Source organism: Fukomys damarensis, unplaced genomic scaffold (assembly GCF_012274545.1).
Source record: "Fukomys damarensis isolate Sample0158 unplaced genomic scaffold, DMR_v1.0_HiC HiC_scaffold_12, whole genome shotgun sequence".
Lineage (NCBI taxonomy): Eukaryota > Metazoa > Chordata > Mammalia > Rodentia > Bathyergidae > Fukomys > Fukomys damarensis.
Window position 1 is genome coordinate 13,513,866 of NW_022900924.1, and position 14,959 is coordinate 13,528,824.

The 14,959-nt window shown below is 53.4% G+C and overlaps 1 long non-coding RNA gene across 2 annotated transcripts in view; it reads left to right on the forward strand.

Moving 5' to 3' along the window:
- Positions 1 to 7,675, forward strand: part of LOC104848242 — a 9,715-nt gene extending 2,040 nt beyond the window's left edge. For both annotated transcript variants that reach the window (XR_776359.2, XR_776360.2), the window contains 2 exons: positions 3,735 to 3,944; positions 5,536 to 7,675. This is a non-coding gene — a long non-coding RNA (uncharacterized LOC104848242). The remainder of the gene's footprint in view (positions 1 to 3,734; positions 3,945 to 5,535) is intronic.
- The last annotated feature ends 7,284 nt before the right edge of the window (positions 7,676 to 14,959 follow it).

Consider the following 14,959-nt stretch of genomic DNA (forward strand, 5'->3'; position numbering starts at 1 on the left):
CCCTCCCCCCATCACCATCTGTGGCTCCTTGTGAGAATCTGTGTGACCAAACAGTGCTAAAGCTAGAGACACGGTTTGAAAGCCAATGACTATGCCAACCCATGTAAGAATCTTTGAGCTTGAAATGGAAGAAGAACACAATCTGCATCCCTCATCCTACCAGACAAGGATGCTTTTTCCATGGCTTTTTTTTCAAGTTTTACAGTGGCCTCCGAAATCTCTCTGGTGCTCACTGAGGTCATTTCAATAGATGGAGAACGTGGGATGGTGGCTCGACCTGGGTCAGAGTTTTGCTTCCTTTTCTTGTAAAGGTGACCTGAATTCAGAAAACATGAGCTTTCCCTTCGCAAGAGGGAAAGGTGCAAGGTAATTTTGGAGAAGAAAAAGCAGGAAGAGGAAGAAGAGAAGCAGGAGGAGGAAGAGGAGTAAGGGGAGGAGGAGAAGGGAGGAGGAAATGTGAATTTGCACCCTTGCTTCCCAGTTAGGGAACATCATGTGCCCTCATGATTGAGAGGGAAGACAGGAACTCGGGCAGACTCTTAAAACTGCTCTGAGAATCGTTGTTTTGCAATGAGGCAAATGAGGCAAAAGCTCCCAGCTACAGGGCTGTGGAGAAGATACAGCAGAATAGGCAACTTTGGCCGAAGGACTTTTCTACCCCAGGCCAGCAGCTTCCGCTCACTTCAATCCGTCTCACACGATCTGCAGCAAGCTCCACCCCTCATGTCCCCAGACGGCCGGGAGAGGGGCCCGAGGCCCATGCAGGCGCCCGAGGCCCATGCAGGCACCCAAGGTTGCCCCAAGACGGCCAGTTGGAAAACAGTCTGCATCCCACTGTCTCTTTATTTCATGCTAGACTCACTTTAAGACTAGAATTCCCAGCCCAAAATGTTTGCACTAGGTCATCTCACTTCTGGAACGCGAAACAGTTAGATCATTATTTCTGGAACACCTACTATGCACTCTCTTTTGCTCCTGGCACCACGAGTACAGCAGAGACACTGACTTAGCCCCTGGCTCAATGAGCTGCATTCATTTGGTAGATGGTGGGTACGGATTAACAATGAACGAGACAATTTCCAGGACAAGCGCATTTGATAGGATAATAAGACAGAGGGTGAGGAGGTCAGGGAGGATGGTAGCTTTGTAGACATGATATTTGGTTCAGATTTGAGTGGTGAGGAGACAACTGGAGACCAAAAAAATTCCAAACAGAGACAGATGCATGTACAAAGGCCCTGGGGCAGGTATAGGATGGATAGAGGTGGGTTCAGCTTGTTCCACAAGCTAATCTCTACCTTTAGACCAGTCCTATTGTAGCGGGGGGGGGGTGGTGGTGACAAAAAAAGTCACACTTGTCTTCATCGAGAAATACAAGTATGAGCTGTGCATTTTCTATGTTGGAAGTGGGCCCCTGGGTGATACAAGCCAGAGCTCCTGAGACTTCAGGGTCCACCCCAGTCTCCTGGGGGTCACCTGACAGCAGGGATTCCCATGAAGGTCTGTGGAGAGGTCTGAGACTGCACGTCTAGAAGTTACTGGTGAAACTGAAGCCACTTCACAGAACAGACCTTGACTAGCAAGAACACACAACGCGGAATATTCAAGAACAAAGGTTACAAAGCAGGATTCCGATAGTTGAAGCTTCTGGCGTATTCGTCCCTCTTGCTCCCCAGAGGCCCTTTCATTTCGCCCTGACGAACCCTGCTCTGGGTCCCTCACTGGATCACACATTGGCCTTGCTTGACCGTGGGGCAAACCGGGGCACCATGACGTTGTTCCATCTGATGTCACCCGATTCGAAGGGCCACCCTGTGGGACCTGAAGGGCCCGGTGCCGCCCGTGTTTCCCATGTCCCGCACTTCCTACCTGGAAGATGGGGAGTGGACATGGGTGAGAAGCTGCTCTCCCTCGGTGGGCATGGTGTTCAGGCCTGTGATCCCAGCTCTCCAGGAGGCTGAGGCAGGAGGGTTGTAGGGTTGAGTCCAGCCTGAGCCATTTAGCAACTCTGGGGGAACCTGTCTCAAAATAAAAGATAACAGGACTGGGAATGAGGCTCAGTGAGAAGGCCCTGGGTGCAATCCCCAGTACTGCAAAGAAACAGAAACTGCTCTCTGACCCCTGCTGAATTGCTGTTGAACTGTTCAATTCTGCGTGGTCTCCATCTAAGCAGGCACACACCCATTCCAGCTCACCTGCCAAGACTACGGTTCTACTCCTCCTAAGGACGTGCGGATATTGCCTTCTGGAGAAAGCGCGGTGTCAGCGAGGTCACCCTGTGGAGTGTGTCTCTTGGGAATCTGGACATACTCACCCCTTTCTCACCTACTTACCGGTCTGGATGGATGACAAGCAGTGTCTTGAGCCAGGCTGGACCAGGCTCAGGGATGCTCCCCACTTTCCCCGTGGTGGCTGGAGCCAGGTAACAGTGCCATTCCAATAGGTGATGGTGCAGGAGGGGTGCACAGGGCTGCTGGGAGGCCTAGGAGGATGAAGCCAGCCCCCTCCCCTGCGGCCAGGGCCTCCCCTCCTTTTCCTCCTATTGCATCCGAGGGCAGCGTTTCTCGAGCACCTGCAGAGAAACCTTTGCTACCCCTCACAGCAGAAGAGATGAGTAACATACAATAATAAAACATCGATGGAGGTTACCCTCCCGCCTAGCCCAGGCTGGAAGCGACCGGATTCCCCTCCCTCCCCTCCCCCACCGCACCCAGCGCGCGCTCCCCGTCCCGCCCCCTGGGAGACAGGGACTTGGCAAGCCATCTCGTCGCCAATCAATCTGTGGTGTAACAATTAGCACTTAGGCACCACTCCTGCTAAACACACGCTTAGAAAACACTTAAAATAAGTGTGTGGGGGAGTCATCAGAGTGGGGAGCTGGGTTGCACCGGAGGGGGTGGGGGGCCAGGGAGGGAGCCGGGAGGAGGAGCCGGGAGGATACAGATCAATGCGCTGCCCAGCGGACGGCATCTAATACCCTATCACTGAGGAGGCCAGAGCACTCTGAGTCGTGTTTGCACTGTGAGCAATTAGTCTGCGCAACCGCAGCAGTTAAGCTACCGGGAGCCTCGACCCGGCTGGATGACACTCTCGCTGGGTAGCGACCCCCAGGCAGTGGCGCCAGGCTGCAGCCCTAATGGGCCATCCCCGCGGAAGGCCTAGCGCCCGGCCTCCCCAGGGCCCCCACGCCCCGCCCCGTAACACAATCCAGTCGACGCCGAGTCTGTCTGCGTCCTCGCGGCCCAAATTGATTGTAATGGTTTTCTAGCGCAGGGAAAGAGGTGGCTGTTTTCTCGCCTGTGCTGTCGGCTTCCATAAACGCGGGCAGGAGGAAACGACTCCTCTTCGGGGCCCTGGATTCGCTGAAAGGAGGCTTTTGTTGGTCTGCCAGGGGCTTCGCAGCCTCTCTCCAGTCCTCTGGGCCTGCTCACCGGGGCGCAGATGGGGGGCTCAGACAGTGCCCCTCGCAAGGACATCTCCACAGGCTTGGGAAAGAGGCTTCCGGGGAGGGAGGGAGATCAGTGATGCCCATCTCTGTGGTAGACTGAAGGCCACTTGGCGGGTCTTCCTTACCTTTGGGCTCACCCTAAAGCAGTAGGGCCCAAGGGCCTGCCAGTTGCATGAGTGCTGAGCAAGACCATGGCCAGCCTCATGTTTTTGTAAATAAAGTTCTATTGGCACAGGGCCACATTCACTCATTTATGTATCATTCATGGCTGCTTTTCCTATTTCAGGGGCTGACTGAAGTAGCCGTGACAGAGACTGTCTGTCTCGCAAGTCTAAAAGTACACGACCCAACTCTACTTAAAAGTTGTGGTGTTTGAAGAGTGACTGGAGGTCTGACGTAGTCTGTTCTTACAACACCCTTTCTTCCTCCTCTGGGAAGCCCTCTGTACTGGAGAAAAGTGGGCAGACTCGCTGAAGGAAAGGAGGTGCCCAGTGCTGTAAGTTCTCGTGTAACATCAGAAGTGGCCCCACCTCTGGGAGGAGGGACTTCCGTCAAAGGAATTGGGATTTCACCGAGCAGGGCACCGCCTAACCACACCACCTGGAATAACCAAATGGGATGGAACCATGAAATGGTGTGTCTACTGTGCTTGTTTAGGACCCAGTAGACCAAGGGCCCGTGAAAAACCATAGGAACATGCAGTTCTTGATTTCAAAGCCCACAGCAAAACCAGATAGGTGGAGATTTCCAGGCGTTCATCGAGATTCCTTTCTTTTCCTCCCCTTTCCTCCCTGTGCTCTGTCCTGTGTCCACCTGGCGCAGCAGAAGGAACTGTGGGAAAGTTGGCTGGAGAGAAGTGTGTACGTGATCTCCAGTAGAGGTGCCGGCTCCTTGCTTTTCACAAGCAATTATAATGGGTCCCACTGGCGCCTGGCATCAGTGGGACTTTCTTACCCACATCCTGGGGAAAATCTTGAAGGCAGAGAACCTGCACCCGGTCGGCTGTCATGGCGGCAGGGGAAGCTGGAAAGTGGGGGTGTAAGTGCTGCCCCAGTTCCTGGCAGGAGAGGCCTCGGCTTTCACAGGAGCGTCTGGGGGTCGGTGCCTCCCTCTCAGGCAGCCGGGAGCACAGCTGTCTTGGGGACAGGCTGGGGTGGAGGGCGGTGGGCTTGGGGCTGCATTCCGATTTGGAGAGGAGCGCGTTTCTGACCCAGCTCTCCCCTGAACACTGCTGTGGGCAGTGGGGTTGCTTTGAACGGCAAAGGGAGGCAGAGGCTGGTTCGATGCACCTGGGAGCTCCTCCCTTTGCACGATGTACACACTCAGGCACTGTTGGGCTGAACTAATGAACACATTTATTCGTGCATTTCCTGTCTTTCTCTCAGCATCTCCTGGTTTCTGGCAACTCTTGGCATTCCTTGGTGTTCCTGGGCGCATCACCTCTGGCTCTGTCCCCACTGTCGCACAGGCTCCGTCCTGTCTTCACAAGGTCTTTCCTCTGCATATATCCAGTCCCTCCCTTTCTCCTTCTCATGTATGTGCACCCACCATGTTGGGCCAGGCCCATGTTAATGGCCTCATCTCACTTGATTCCATCTGCGGAGACTCTGTTTCCAAATAAGTCACATTCACAGGTATGTGGGTTACAACTTCAGCTTTTTTTCCCCCTGGTATCTTTCTCCTTTTGCCATTTCTTTTTTGCATATAGCTGGGGTGGAAAATATATGGCCCGCTGCTGTCATCTCCTATGGCTTCACCCATGGCAGACATCACTAATGGATCACAACACTCTTTCACCCTGAATCCTCCTTGACACGAACCAGTCACAACCAATGAGTCCGGGATGGCCCTGAAAATAAAACCAGTTTTCTGTGATAGTAAGAAGAGAACACAAACAAAAAAGTGACAGAGAAGTCTGAGAACAGATGAGTCCAAAGTCGCAACCAGCCTCTTCTTCCCAACTCCTTGCTTACCCCAGGCTTTACCCTGCTCTAGCAGACGTGCAGTGGGCAGACCGAGGTTGTGCCCTGCCAAGCCGTTTACCATTTGTCCTGTTTCTGCTGATGATCTTTCTCTTGCTGTTTTAGGGACCAGTGGAACCGCTTCCTGAGGGGCCTTGTGCAGAGTCTGTCCAGTCTTCCCAGCTCAGCAGGGATGAGTATTTCAGTGCAGACACTGGGATCCTTCGTGGCTCCAGTGCTGAGAGCCGGATTCAGCAGTATATCCAGTTCTCCAGCGCAGATGGCTCAGAGCCTGGCTGGCTTTTGCCTGCTGTTGGAACCGCCCCGCGGTCCTGGCACCTGGAAAAACAGAGCCTCTTAATGTTTCCCCTCCGGTCACCACCTTCCAACTCTCACTGCTAAGAGGAGGAGAAATCAGCTTTTAACACCCTCCGGGCGGCCTTCCTTCTGCATTCGATCTGGCAAAGTGGAGAGAGGTCACTGGGGCCCACGGAGTGAGCGGGAGGCCTTGTCATCGGGCCGCGTGCGAACCGGGTGATCAGAGGCGCAGCGGGCCGGGTAGCCTGGAACTCACCTGGCAGATATTACGGGAGGGCCGGCGCGGCACGCCAAGTGTGAGTGCCGACAGGGCGCGTCGGGGAAGTCAGCCAGTGCTGTTAGGCAGCAGTGTTCTCTCACGCCGTCTCCTGCTGGCTTTCTAGTTAGGGGCTCCCCGGGGCAGTTGGTTGGCATTGAAGAATTGGCCAGAAGAATCGGAGCAGCAACTGTGTGGGGTTCGGCACTGCTGGGGCTGGAACAAGGGTTTTTCTAAATCCTTTTTCCTCCCATCATCCCCTCTGGAACCAGGACTTGCCACCTGTGACCCCCGTTTGCAAGTGTGGTGCGGGGCCCTAGGCCCACACTTCTGGGGTTTGAGTCCCAGGCCTCCCACTTCTCAGCTGGGTGACCTGCAGCAGGTAACTCAACCTCTCTGTGCCTCAGTTTCCTCATTGGTAAAGGAGGGAGGATAACAGCATACACCTAGGCAGGGGGTGGTTGGGAGTTAGGAGGGTGCAAAGATGAACTCAGCTCACCCTCCCAGCACTGGCTTTCCATTCCCCGGAGGAGGAGGCTGAGGCTCAGAGAGGGAAAGCAGCTTTCCTAAAGGCACACAGTTGGCGGGAGGCAGAGCAGGGATTGAAGCTGAAACCCAGTGATCCTATTTCTAAGCCCTCATGACCTGGGAAGGGTATGGCCTTACCCCATTTTGCACCTGAAAAAAATATTCAGCTAAAGAATAAGCAACCAGTTGAATATTCAAAGCCAGGTCTTTCCACTCACATTGTGGAGGACACTGAAGAGGAAGAAAGGGGAACGGCCTCCTCTCAGGGCTTCTCTTTCTCCGGTGCCGAATCTGCAGTCCGTGTCCCTGCAGCCCTGTGTCTTTGGAATGCAGAGCAGCAGCCCGGGGCTCCGAAGAGTCCCCTAGCTTGGCCAAGGTCACCACTTTTGCCTATTTCCGCTTCCGGACCAGCGGGCCGGGCTCTCAGCCCCAGGGCCGCTGAGAAAAGGCTGCTGAACCCACATGCCCTGGTTGGACTAGGTCTTGGCCAAACATCCATCCCCAAGGGCCAGGGAGCGGGGCTGGTAGGCAGAGGTGCCCTAATTCAATCCAGCTCGGCTTCCATCTTGCCTCTTGCAAGGACTCGGGGCTCAAGGGCAAAACTCTGGTGAACTCCAGAAGCAGCAAGGACAAAGGAGAACTAATTAAGACTGAAAGCAAAACGGCCCCAAGCGCCGCCTCCTGTCCCTATAGAGACCCTGGTAGCCCGTATTTTGCTTCCTTGCCGACAGCCCCAGTGCGTTCTCAGAGCCCTGTGTGCACTGAAGGGAGACCCCTAGTCCGGGTCGGAGAGGGGGCCGCCTGAGGAGAAGGCAGCTGTGAATCTGCAGATGCACGGATTAAAATCAGACAGCCCTGCTCCATGCAGGGTTCTGCCCCGGTGACTCTAGCTACCCCTGCTCCACTTTCTTTCACATTCAATACGCAGCATTGAGGTAAACTCGGAGCTGGACAAATGGCCTGTGGCCGTCCAGGAATAGTGGCTCCTTCATTCATCCTGGTGATAACCTCCAATTCCTTTCTCTCTCTCTTCATTTTTGAACAGCCATGTGGACAGAATAGCCCAGTGCTTTTTTTTTCTTTTTTATGATTTTGTAAAGGATGATAATACTGACTCCCTCAGCTATGTTAACTTCATGGCTCCATCCTGCAAAATGACAAATAAACAGTCAACCGATCTTGTTGTACCTCCTTTCTCTATCTAATCAGGAAAGTAGATGCAATCCCCTCAAGGCACAGCAGCCATGCTGTGACTATGAGGTATTGTGGGTGAAGTAAATCAAGCTAAGAATATCACAGGGCTCTGAAATGCTACACTAATTTCAGTGTCCATCTTCAGAAATTCTTATATATAAGAAGAAAGCCACTGTGTGAGTCACTGAACAGTTAGGTTTTCTGTTACCAAATGGATGAGCAAGACAGGCACAGAACCTTCCTCTCAGGAGTTTTAAAACTAGTGAGGAGGAGCAAGAAAAACTAGGAGAAAATAAAAATATGTGCCGTGTTTTAGTAGCTCGCCCACCACCATCCAGGCGGTACAGGCAAGTGCAGCCTCTCTCCAACCCTGCTCCCTTCCTGTCCAGATCCTGGCTCGACAGGGCGTTGGCCTGGTGCCCAGCCCATGCCCCTGCTGTGTGGGGGAATCGTGCTTGTCCCCGTCACACTGTGTACCCACTGCTGACACGCACGAGGGACTCGAGGTCCACCGTAGCCCCACAAAGTGCGGGTGATTTCCAGTCCCGTTTTGCAGATGAGAAAAGCAAGTCTCTGAGAGGAAAAGGAAGTTGCCAGGGCCCAAGCTACCAGCCAGTGGCTGCCTGCTGTGGGGCACGTTCAACAGAATTCAGGTGTGAAAAAGCAGGGGCACCTCAATGAAGGCACTTTCTCCCATTCTGCAGGAAAGCTGGGGCTCGCCGTGACACTACAGGTCATTCCTGGTCGGCAGCACCTCTCTCTCAAGCTACACAGGGCAGGCACCACTGAGGAACAGCTGACGGGGAAGTGACTTTGTCAGAGCATTAGTTGAAGACAATTTCTTTTTCCTGCTGATTATTTAAAAAAATCCCGAGGCTGGGCTTTCGCTCAGTGCTTGCCTAGCATGTACAAGGCCCTGAGTTTGACTCCCAGCCACTCAAGCAAAAAGTTCAAATTTAAAAAAAAAAGTCCTTTACAAAGAATTCTGGTGAGTTTCCATTAAACAGCAAACCCTCTTCCCCTTGTCTCACAAAATCATTCTCTAGTTAGTTCATTCAACACACATTTATCAATTCTCTGGTGCACAAAAGTGTCACAGCCAGTGACAGCCAATCATGGCGAACGAGACAGACGAACCCCCCCTTGGGACTCACATAAGGCAAGGAGAGACAGCTAATGTGACAGGCTGAGAAGTGCTCCCCCCCACTCATGTTTGGATCCCTTACCTGTGACTGGTTAAAGGGGAAGGACATGTCTCTACAGGTGTGACTGAGGATATTGCAGCATACAGACGGGCCTGGCTTGTCTAAGCCCCCCACCCCCCATTACTGACAGGAGGAACAAAGAAGGCAATTTGCCCCAACCAGCAGAGGGCACTGTGCAGTAGGGGCAGAGAGAGAATGGCACTGGCTGTGATGGAATAGAGCTGCTGTGGCAAGCCACAAGTTTTTAGTAATTTATTACAGTAGCCATAGAATACAAGCAGGGACAATTTTTTAAATGTAATGCAAACTTAGCATAATTCTTACATTCTGAGAGGCTGAGGCAGGAGGATTGCAAGTTCAAGCCCAACCTTGGCAACTTAGGGAAGACCCTGTCTCAAAGTAAAAATAAATAAATACATAAATAAATGATGGGCTAGGGCTATAACTCAGAGCTAAGGCCTTGCATTCAATCCCCAGTACTACAAAGGCAAAACAAAAAACCCAGGGCACACTCAACACCGCCATGGGCTGGACTAACAGGGCTCTGTGCCTCTGGCGTCCAGTGCCCCCTGCACTGCAAAGTCCCGTGCCTGGAGACCCTTCACTTCCGGCTGCACTCTCCTTTGCTCTCTAGAAGCACAGCCTCAAGGCCACCCTGAGGCCGTCCCGGGCTCCTGCCCGCATCCTGTTTGAGCCAGTGACGAGCCTACTGATCACAGGCTTCCCCTTCAGCTGGCTCTGCAGTCCCCACGTCTGCCCGGGGACACACGTGTGGTCATCAGCCTCCATTCATGTTACCGTTCTGGGTCACCGCACTGTCCCCAAATTGGCAGCTCCTCTGCAAAAATGGCACCATTTGGAAATATTTGGCGGGGACTGAGCAAAAGACCTACACAGCAGGGAACATGGCTACTGTTCTCCTGTGCCTGCTCTGGGCCCGAGCTCTGCTCATCCTCGTGGGTGTGACCTGCCCACCTTGGCAGGATCTCAGCTGACTCGTGTGCTCGTAGGAGTCAGATTGTCCGCAGCAGTGGCCTCGGAGGGAAGGACAGAGACCTCGGGCCCCACCCTGGTCCATCGATCCACACAGTGGATGGTTCTCATCTACGGGCTGTGTGTGCTCAGAGCAGCGCTGGCCAAGCCAGAGACCCTGGGTTCTGCTTGTTCCAAGGGTCCTGGGTCACTGAGGGTCTTCCCTGGTCCCTGATCTGCTTCCTGCCTTTCCAGCCCCACGATGGATGAAGGTGGGTCTGTTCCTAATGTCCGAGTTGCAGAGTGTGGCAGTGATAACGCCGAAGCTGGCAGACATCTAACTGCAGGAGGGGAAGTGGCTGGGGACCCAGTGCGTTGGACACGGTGGGGACACTGAGGCAGGGGACTTTGTGGATGGCTGAATTTGGCTCAAGGGCTCACACCGGCCCCTGTGGCTTTGCTGAGCTTCTGGGACCACACAGTGGCCTCACTTCTGCCAGAATGCTCTGACCTCCCCTTCCGGCTAGGTCGGATTTGCATTACTTGAATCCGGTGCACCAACCCCAGCCTCCTCCACAACCCTGCCCACGTCCTCCCCTAGCTATTTCTCTTGGTGTTGTCTTTATGGAGATCCCAGACAAAAGCACAGAGCAGGAGGATGAGCTGCCGGGCTCCATACTTAAATTCCATCTACCGCCCACCAGCTCCTAACAACCAGCCCTCAGGTCTCAGGGGAACAGGGGCAATCGTGCATTAGGAGCGAGAAGGGTCATCTGGTGTCAAGAACCCATCCCCGGGGACCTGGGGTCAGGGAGGTCTGTGTGGACCCTGGGACAATGATTACAGAATTTAGGAGCCCTTGATACTAGGACGTCTTCCTGTAGGGACACAACTCCGCAAATAAGAAGAGCACCACATGGCCAGGCTATGCAATGATAGAGGATCCAGCTGCCCCCACCCTCAGTCCCATGCACCCAGCCCCAGAGTCAGACACTTAACCTAGGCAACGGTGGCTCCATCTCCTCCCTGCCACTGGCCGCCATGATGGGTTCTCGGAAGGACAAAAGACTCACTCACTCATCGATGCCCAACACCTGGCTGGGAAGGGCAGGAGAGAGGCAGCACGCTCGAGACCTGCCCTGGAAATGTGCTTCCTAGAGAGCCCGGACACCGTCTTTCCTCTATGGAAGAGGGCTCAGGAGGCCAGAGGCTCCTGATCACAGTTGTGAAGCCAGTCTAGCAGAGAGCAGGGCCCACGAGATGGAAAGAAACGGAGGCAATGAAGCCAGCCGTGACCCGCCTCTCCAGGTTCCTGCCATTCTGTTTTCATGCTTCTGATTCATTGCTTATTTTTAGTTAAGTTTTTTTGTCTTTGGCAAGAGTAGCAGTTTTCCAGGAAGAATAAGAATGCAGAGTTCACATTTAAACGAATGCACTTAGGTCAAAATGATGAAGCAGTACCTGACCCCTCCGTGAAGTTTGATTAAAAAATATGTTGTGTGTTTCCTCTTTAAAAAATGTGTCACAGTAAAAGACTCCTCTCCATGCGTCTTCCCCGGAATATTCCTTTCGCTTTGAGCACTCGAACCGTCGTTCTTGCCACTCTCTCTACAGGAGCCCAGCTTTGTGAGGCCCGTGGTCTCAATCACTTCTGAACACTGCCCTAGTGTGCAAAAGAAAGAGCTCTGCTGTTTCCCATCACTACTTTCTTTACAAAGGCAGGTGATCGGTCACATCTGCCCTGCAAGTTGCTATTTGCTGACCTGCCATTAAAGTATCTTATTTTACATCTTAGCTCTGTCGTTGACTAGCTGTGTGACCCTGGGCAGGTTACTAAACCTCTCTGAGCCTCAGTTTCCTCACCTGCAAAACGGGGACAATAATGGCTCCAGTGTCAGAGGCTGTTGTGAGGGCTGGAGGAGAGCCTTCACAGGAAAACCCCAGCGTGCCGCTGGGCGTGTAGCAAACATTCAAAATGTGTGAGCTACTGTAGCAATGTGCCCATGTGTGTGCATGCACGTCTCTCACTCGTGTGTGTGTGTGTGTGTGTGTGCTCAGACTGCAAGTGTGGTTTAGGGTAGAGATGTACTTGTGGTGCCTGTGATGTGCAAGTGTGCTGTGGGTGTGCATGCATGTGAGCTGACACTGGTCCTGGGAAGATTCATGCATGGAGAGAGAAAGAGGGAGAGAGAGAAAGAGAGAGGGGCGGCAGAGGGCTCTGCATCATTAAACACAGGGCAGAGGAGGTGAATCCGACCAAGACATAACAGGAAGATAGAAGCTGAGAGGAGCCTGCGGTCCTGGGGTGCAGCTGGGCAGGTCCGGATAGGGTCAGAGGCCACGGCATCCATGACCTGTTCCCAGGGAGAGGAGGTGCCCGTCCAGACTGCCCTGCCTGTGGTTAATCCAGAGCTCCGAGATCAGACTCCACAGTTGAAAACAGGAAGGGAGCTAGCAGGAAACCAGTGAGGGTACCCCCAGGAGCTGCCCAAAACTCGAGAAGCTCACGGCTACGGGGACCTGGCTTCCTATCCTTCCCTGCCTGTTTGACTTCAAGACTTGTTTCATCAGCCCCTGTAGCCTTCAGTTGCCCATGGTAACAGTAACCATTTCTAAATGCTAACAGCTACAATGTTTCCCCCACGGGTTACAATGTATCGGAGCTCAGAGCTCCATCTATGTGACCCCACCTGATCTTCCCAGCAGCTGTGAGGCCTGCGCTGTTCTCTTTACTTGGCAAAGAAGGAAACCGAGGCTCTGAACAGTTGTGTCACAGCTGGGCTCTGAGCTCAGGCCGGAGGACACTTGAAGCCCAAATCTTCATCCTTAACAAACCACTGCATAAAGAATCAACTCCTAGCAATGAGCGCCTGTCCTAAGAGATGTGCACAGGGACCCAGGGAGGGGCTGGGGCAGAGGCAGACAGGGTTCATACTTGCCTCTAGGCACTCATGTTTTCTATTAAGATGCAGTGCAGGCTGGCCTTTACCTCACTCTGTAGCCAGGCTATCCCGGGTTTTGTGGGGTTCCTCTTGACTAGTTTCCCTAGTGCTGGAGTTACAGGTGTGCAGCACCACGCCTACCTAAGTTTCTTTTCCCACCGAGGGCTGGCCATGGGCGGGGAGCAGCACATGGGCTGGGTGGTGGGTCCATCCCGGCTTTGGAAGGCTGCTCTCTGACAAGGGGTCAGAAGGGACTGACTGCGGCTTCGCGGGTGCCTCTACCTTGCTGCCGTGTTGAAGCTTTCTTTGATTTAATTTTATGAATGCAACTTGTGGCTTCCACTACAGCCACCACCCTGTGTCCAAAGCCACACAGGCATGGTGACACACACTTGTAATCAGCACTGGGAGGCTGAGGCAGGAAGATCATTGCTTGTTTGAGACCAGCCTGGGCTATGCAGTGAGTTCAAGACCAGCCTGAACTGCACAGTGAGTCCCTGCCTCAAATCAAGCAAACAAAAATCTCCTTGCACATTTAATCTCTGTGAGCACCTCTGCGAAGCCAGCCAATGAAGGCAGACAACTGGCCTGATTGTGTGGGCTTACTGAGGAACAAACAGAAGGTTGGATGACTTTTCCCAGAGGCCACACCCCTACCTACAACAGCAAAAGCTGGACAGGTAGTGACATCTGTCAGGGTGAAGGCTTTGTTCCCAGGGCACGAGCAGCCTCGCCAAAAGGACTTTGTGAAGAGTCAGATGTTTTCGAAGTCTCTGCACATCACACCCTGGCTGCAGCCTTTGGCAAAGCGCTTACTAAGCTGAGACTCAGTTTCTCCATCTGCCAAGTGGGGCTTCCAGGAAAGGGGCCTGTGAGATGGCAGCAAGATGGTTCAGGGAAAACAGCAGAGCGTCTGGTAGGTGCTCAGTAAGTGGCAGCTCCTCTTGTGATGTCTGCTGCTCCTCTTATTTGTCCTGTGTCATCCTATTTCCTCTCTCCTCCATGGCCCTTTGCAGCACAGGGACTCTCATTGCCATTTGGGGGGAGTTAAAGAATCACCCCTGGTGCCAGGGAAGAGGAGGCCGATTTTCAGGCATGGAGATGAACAGCACTGGGGACCCCATCCTCACAGACCGTCCAGTCTCCTTTCAACTCCCTGCCTGTCCCTCTCCTGCCATCCACAGAAGATGCCCTGATGTTGGTGGCTCTCTTGACCCAGTCTAGCAGAGCTGAGTTTCACTGCAGCCTCTCAGTTTCTTTGGGGCAGGAATTAACCGCTGTCTTTCCACTAGGCCTCCTAAGAATGGGCACACTCCTACCCAGACTTTCCAGCCGGGCCGAATGCCTGAGACAGTGCCCAGGACACTGACACATCCCAGCCAAAGAACTGGGAAAAGAAGGAAGCCAGTGAGGAAGCTGCACACTATAATCCTAACACTCTGGGAGGCCGAGGCAGGAGGGCTACAAGTTTGAACCCATCATGGACGATTTACTTAAGAAGAACTTTTCTCAAAACAGGGATGGGGTGTAGCTCATTATGAAGGCCCTGGTTCAGTCCTCAGTAAGGAAGGAAGGAAGGAAGGAAGGAAAAAAGAAGGCAGGCCTCCTAAACCAAGTCCAAGCCCAAACCTAAGGCCTCTCTCTGGGAAGACACTAGTCCATGGGTCACACAGACTTCTCCAGGAAGAAAATGCCAGGCCCACAGAAGCCTCACCACTCCAGTGTTTGACACAGAGTATGGCATTTGCTGCTTGGCCACCTGCACTGGGCCACCCACAAGCACCTCCTGGAAGCTGACTCTCTTCTTCGTGTTGGTCTCTCGTCCCACAACCAGACCGTGCCCCTGAAGGGTGGGCACTGTGACGCCCATAGTCAGCCATTTCTTCACTTGGCCAGGTGCATTATGGGAACTGGGTGCTGCTCAATTCCTGTGAGGCAGGAGCCAGGGGAAGGGGCTCAGAGGCTACTGGCACAGGGAGGGCCACATGTGCCCCAGAAACCTGTGTCAGATGCTCCAGCAGCAGTGGGTTCCAGCTTCCACACGAAGAGGCCTTTCTTCTGGACCTCTGCCCTGCCTGGGGTTCATTTAGCTTCTCAATGATCAGAATGCACTCGAAGACAAACAACACCCATGA